At 40.8% G+C, this 6,167-nt stretch overlaps 1 long non-coding RNA gene across 1 annotated transcript; it reads right to left on the bottom strand.

The window, feature by feature from the left end:
• Positions 1-4,666: 4,666 nt before the first annotated feature.
• Positions 4,667-5,798, bottom strand: LOC122128609. The gene is made up of 3 exons (XR_006151495.1): positions 5,735-5,798; positions 4,892-4,935; positions 4,667-4,776 (listed from the first exon to the last, which is right to left on the bottom strand). It is a non-coding gene; the product is annotated as an uncharacterized LOC122128609 (long non-coding RNA).
• Positions 5,799-6,167: the final 369 nt, after the last annotated feature.

The following is a 6,167-nucleotide window of genomic DNA, read 5'->3' as shown; positions in this document are numbered from 1 at the left end:
TTCTCAGTCAAAAACAGTGTACTGACTTGTTCCTACTGTGGGGCCTGTATTTTTAATATAGTAAATCTAATGTAAGGTGATACCATTTTGAATCATTTGACATATCAGTGGTTTGGCACAGTAGGACGGAAGGTGTTGGAGACGGTAGAAACACAAGAAAAGGCATCTTTATGGAAAAGCAAGGAACAGACGACAGGAGAATGTAATTTTGATGCTAAAGGAACATTTATTTGTTGTCACTGTATGTCTGTTTTGTATATCTGGTTTCTGTGGACTAGTTCGAATGTCCTGCATTTTTCAAGGCTGTGAAACATACAAACAAAAGCAATAACATTAAACAAAGAATGTAACACGAGTCGAAGTAATTAACCATCATGTAAGTTTAAAACAAAACAAAAAAAACATTTTAAGACTGACCTTGGGCTGGGTGGAATATATTTCCTGTCATGTCCACAGGAGTCAGAAGGGCCAACATGGTTGGTGGGGGGACAGACACCCCAGGCTTATATCCACCTGGGTTCATCACATCAATGTGTCTGTTCCGGGTTCCTAGTGAACAAGACCCCTGATGTAAGCAGCTTGCTGTAGATCACTACATGCCAATATAGTAAACAAGAGGATTTCAGCAGGGCTGGTTAATGTGCTAATAATAACATTAAATAGAAAGCCTAGAATACCTATGCTCTAAGGGCTGAATATGTTAAAAATGGAACTCTGGAATGGAATATTTTGCCAACTAAGTGATCTGATTTGGTAAATACAACGACCTTAAGTACAAGACAGCTCTCAGTCTGTGAGATCACTCAATTGAAAAATCAAACTGACAAGTCTTGTTAGTAGGTCTTGTCTTGTTAGTAGCACACTATAGACAAACTTGCCTGCTCTTTTCCGGAACATGTTAGCCGTTGGTCCGTTGGTTGGGGGTCCAGTAGCTGGGCTGGCACTTCCTGTTTGACTTCCCATGTTACTGAGGGGCATCAGTGGAAGGCCCATGGGTGGTGGTGGCGGAATAGCTTTAGTCTTTGAAATAAAACGAAATCAACAATCTTGTCTTGTGTATTTCATTCTGTAATCCACGGGTACTATTTGGTTTTCATTTAAAGGGGTAGTGCACATTTAAATGTGTAAACTAAATGATATGACATGATATGAAACACATCAATGCTGGTGTTAATATTGACAAAATTGACCTTCTTTTTTTTTTTTATCTGCATTTTATGGATTGAAAATGGCTGAAAACACCATCTACTGGTTGAAATCAGACCTGAGCCTAACAAGGACAATGCTGACGTAGTCAACCGGCTGGTACACATCTACATCATGAAATTTATATGTGAACGCCCTCTAATCATTTTATTTGCTGATTGAGACTCGTCATCCACAGGAAGTTACGCCCTCCCCCTCTCAGCCCCTTGCCCACTTTTTAGCATTTTTCAAAATGATGCAGTGGATGGAGCTGGGCTGGGGGTGAACTTACACTTTCAAACTGTAATAAAAGATCAGTGGCACAGAAATGATTGTCTATTTAATTCCTATTACTCATTTAAGACATTACCTCTTCCTTTGGTTGATTGCAATCCACCCATCGCTGCTTAGACTCGTCCCAAACAATCTGTAAGAACACATTTTTATGCGAAAGATGTGTTTAACATCTACCTAGTATCATTATTTTACCTGATTTTATTAAACTCAAATCAGATCCCTTACGGATTTGTTGGTGTCATCTGGAAGATGAACCCCTTTCTTCTGAGGAAATATCCACCCTAACCAGCTTCTACAAAATCTCTGTGGCAAAGTACATAAAATCACTTACATTCATAAGCGCAATCTATAGTAAATAAATGACCTAAAATCACCTACTTATAACAATTAATTACTGATGGAACTGTATTATTCTGTACCTTCAATACAAAATGTAATGCAAATCAAACTTGGTAAAAAACTATAACACGAAACAAAACAGCACAAAAGAGTCATGTAGTCTTATAATGTCTGTAAAACAACATTTGGGTCTTCTTCAGTTTCTGTATGCAAACCTTAAAGGATGGTGCGCGATCCTTGGTGGAAACGGCCCTCACTGTTGGAGCCACTGCCTTCATGTTGCCAGGAGCTTCACAGTTTCCCTGTCACTGAGTGCTGCCGTGACCCAGTGATGCTGGTGACCCAGTGATGCTGGTTCCACAACCTCCTTCTCTATCAGAGGTTGTATATGGGGAGCCTCCATACCAAAGACAGCCGGGCCCTTGATGGTAGCAAGATCAGTTGGCCTGGTGCCACTCATCACCTCCTGCTGAGAGGAGGTGCCACATTATTTCAATCACGATTGTTTAATGTCTATGTGAAGCCATTTAACATTATCCACAAGTGGTTGTGATCACTTTAAACCCAAGACTGCCTGTTATTGGTGAGCAGAGTTTGAGAACTTAAATTTTGCTTCAGGCTATGCAGTAAACAGTGTTTCCTGGTTGCTATGGTTGTCTAGTTACTATGTTAGCTAAGGAAACTTAAGTAACCTTAAACGGCTGAAATGGGAGAGTATCATTTGCATTATATGATACATAGGTATCTGCCTGATGTTACAGTCTCCTTTTTTAATTCATAAAAATATTTGAAAAGGTAGAAACCTCAGGGTGCCTGTGCAGCTTCATATTAACACAAGTCCATATTCACACACATTAATATGAGTTTATATTAACACACTGTAGCAGCTGCCAACTGTTCAGATGGGTCCCTAAGCAAGAGATAGCCCGGGTAGTTTAAAACGTTACAATTGGTAAAACCCTCTGGGTGCTTATGCAGCTTCATATTACCATGAGCTCCTATTCAATTTATATTAACAAGAGTTCATATTGCAAACTAGAAACCACCAACTGTTAACATGGTCCCCGAAGCTAGAGATAGCTAGTATAATTCATAGCTCGCAGAGGTTCACACTCCGTAGCATCCCGTTAAATACAGTTGGGTGGGAATACACAACACCTGTTACTTTATTGTTATGGAAGACTGGGTGTAAATGAAAATGTGTTATTTATCCCATGTTGTTTTTTTCCTGATCCATTCATGGGATTCATATGTTTAAGACGCAGATAAAGAGAGACCTATTCACACTTTACCCGGCTTGAGGCCAATCTTTTCCAACATTAGACATTAGATTCTCATTTCTCAAGTATACAAATCCAACCTTGTAATGTATAATTGATGTGTTGACTACTTTGGTTAACATTACAGTAAATATTACCTGAATTGGACCAAAGGCTGAAGTTGAGGTTGCATCCACACTGTCTTTGTTCTTTTCTCCAACCTCTGCATTCGATAAACACATTATTCACTCCAGATTTTCGCCTTATTGGCAAAAACATGCATTTTTCTTTTTGCCAAATGATTACTTGACGGGTGCCAGTGGAAAAAGTGGACGGCTCAGGGGTTTGGGAGTCTACGTCCAACATGATGGTTTGGGAGACATAAACATAAACAAATGAACTCACGGGACTGGGGCGGGATGGGAATTGGGGCTGCCACTGTGTCTCCTTCCACTGCTAGATGCTGATTTGTCAGACTCTCAGCCTGAGGAATGAGATCCAAGAGATCAGATCCAAGAGAGTCCTGGGCCGTGACCACACAAGTAGTGGCCTCCTTGGCATGAACCACCTCCTGTCGAGAGGATGGGCGCTCAAGATGGTGGCTGCTTTCAAGCTCGTTAATAGTCACCACTGGCAGTGGGTGAGGTGATTGTCCATCACCGGGAGACGTGCCAAAATTGATGGCTTTCTCTGCATCCTCTCGGTCAGCCAGATTCATGACTGTCAGTGGCTGCAAGCGGTCAGCCTCGACATTAACTACAGGAGAATCCCTTAATACGCTCGGCTCAGAGTCACTCGTCACCTGTTGAGAGGATACATTGTAGAGGTTATGGCATTGGGTTCATCTTCAAGAATCCTCAAGAATACAATCCAGCCTGGTTATGTGTATTGTGTGTGTGTTGACTACCTGAGCTGGAAGACTGATTGTAGGTGTGGTCAGTCCAATATCATCTGCATATGTGAATCAAGAAATACGCATCAACAGATTTTTCTCTCAAGATTTCTTCTACCTTTTAAAGCTCCATTTAATTTTCTCAGCCATATCCTTTGTCAAAAATTACTTAACACAGGTAGCAGTGAAACTAATGGCCAACAGAGGGGGCTGATCTTCAGTAATATGTTCATATTTTGAAGTATGTGAGTGTGTTTTGGTGTGTGTGTGTGTGTGTGTGTGTGTGTGTGTGTTTTTGTGTGACTGACCTTGGTCTTCCTTCAGGTCGGGTATTGCCATTGGTGCCATGAGGTCCCACATGTTGAGAGGGGCGGCTGATACTTCAGGCTGCGATGCATTAAGCACATCCACATACCTCCTCCCGGGTCCTACTGGAGAAAAGACAATCAGTGCTGCTTTCAGAGGCCTGCTGTAAATCACTAAACATCCCATAATAACCTACAACTGACTCTGGAATACATCCACATCAGATCTGGGCCACAGTGAGCAGCTACTGGGAGTCTCCCTCCAACATGATGGTTTGGGAGACACCTTTATAACATAAACAAAGACCCTCACCATTCATCCTGTAGCTCCCAACATATATGTCCGTTCCTCACGGGACTGGGGCGGGATGGGAATTGGGGCTGCCACTGTGTCCCCCTCCACAGCCAGATTCTGGATTGTCAGCGACTGCAAGCGGTCAGCCTCAATATCAACTACGGGAGAATCCCGTTTCCCACTGGGCTCAGAGTCACTTGTCACCTGTTGAGAGGATAGAGGATAGAGGTTATGGCATTAGGTCAATCTTTTAAAATATTATTAAATCCTCAAGAATACAATCCAGCCTGGTTATGTGTATTTTGTGTGTGTTGACTACCTGAGCTGGAAGACTGATTGCAGGTGTGCTCAGTCCAATCTCATCTGCATATATGATTCAACAAACAAGCATCAACAGATTTTGCTCTCAAGATTTTTTCCACCTAAAACTGCATTTAATTTTGTCAGCCATATTTTTGGCCAAATAATTACACAGGTAATTCAGAAGCCTGCTGTTAATCAGTAAATATCCTAAATATCCCATAATAAGCTACAGCTGACTCTGGAATGCATCCACATTAGGGTGATCAATTTACAATGAAAGTAAACAAGAAAACAATTTTAGAATACGAGATTATAAACACTAAAGGGACATATATAGAATATAGAATAGAATATATATATATATATGAGCAAAAGCTAAAACTAACATAAGTAAAAACAAAATGGTTATGACAAATAAAAGTAAACAAAAACAAAAAATTGGGGGGAGGATGGACTGGAGACAATATTAAAACAAACAAAGCATAAATATGAACACCAACACAATCAAAACACAATAAAAGAACAAATTAAAAAGCGAACATGACCAAATAAAAGTATAGTAAAACTCAGACTGGCTATAAGCACAAATAAAAGCCCAGCGTATACGTTTTCGATCTTCCAATGTAGTTCTGCTTATACTGGTGTAATATGGTCAAACGTCTTGGTATTAGTTAAACTTATGAAGTGATGCTTGGCTTATCCCTGAGTATAGTGCATTGTAATAGTCCAGTCTGTAGGATATGACAGCATGGACTACCTTCTCACAAAAACAACAACCACTCACACTTGGTCTGTCAAACTAATGAACCAAACTATCAAAGTGACCCCAAAGGGACAGTACACTGCAACAATGAATCACCTGTTCTACTCCAAACTGAATCGATGGAGAAAGTAGGTGATCCACTCGACGAGCTTCTGGAGAGTGAGAAGCTACTGGACTTCCTGAATGCCTCCAGATGGACACCCTGGGATAGAGGGAGAGATTTGGTGTTATAATCAAAACAGAGTCAATTGGTATATCTGTTCATATTGAAGGACTTGATCATTGCCTTGCCTAACACATATACACAGTTGTACCCTTTAGTAGAAAAATCACTTCCTGTGGCAGATGAAAGAGACACAAGCTTGACTGCACAACTGTTACATTTCTTTTAAACACTCACTGTTACACTTTCTGTAAACGTTGGTTAATATGTTGTTGAGAGATAGAGGCACAGGCCAAGCACAACGGTTAATCCATTAATAAGGGCGGTAACTAAGAAGTCATACCTTGAAGTCCGGTGGACCCTCTA

The sequence above is a fragment of the Clupea harengus genome, chromosome 21 (genome assembly GCF_900700415.2).
Source record: "Clupea harengus chromosome 21, Ch_v2.0.2, whole genome shotgun sequence".
Classification (NCBI taxonomy): Eukaryota; Metazoa; Chordata; class Actinopteri; order Clupeiformes; family Clupeidae; genus Clupea; species Clupea harengus.
This window is presented reverse-complemented; position numbering and strand designations above follow the sequence as displayed.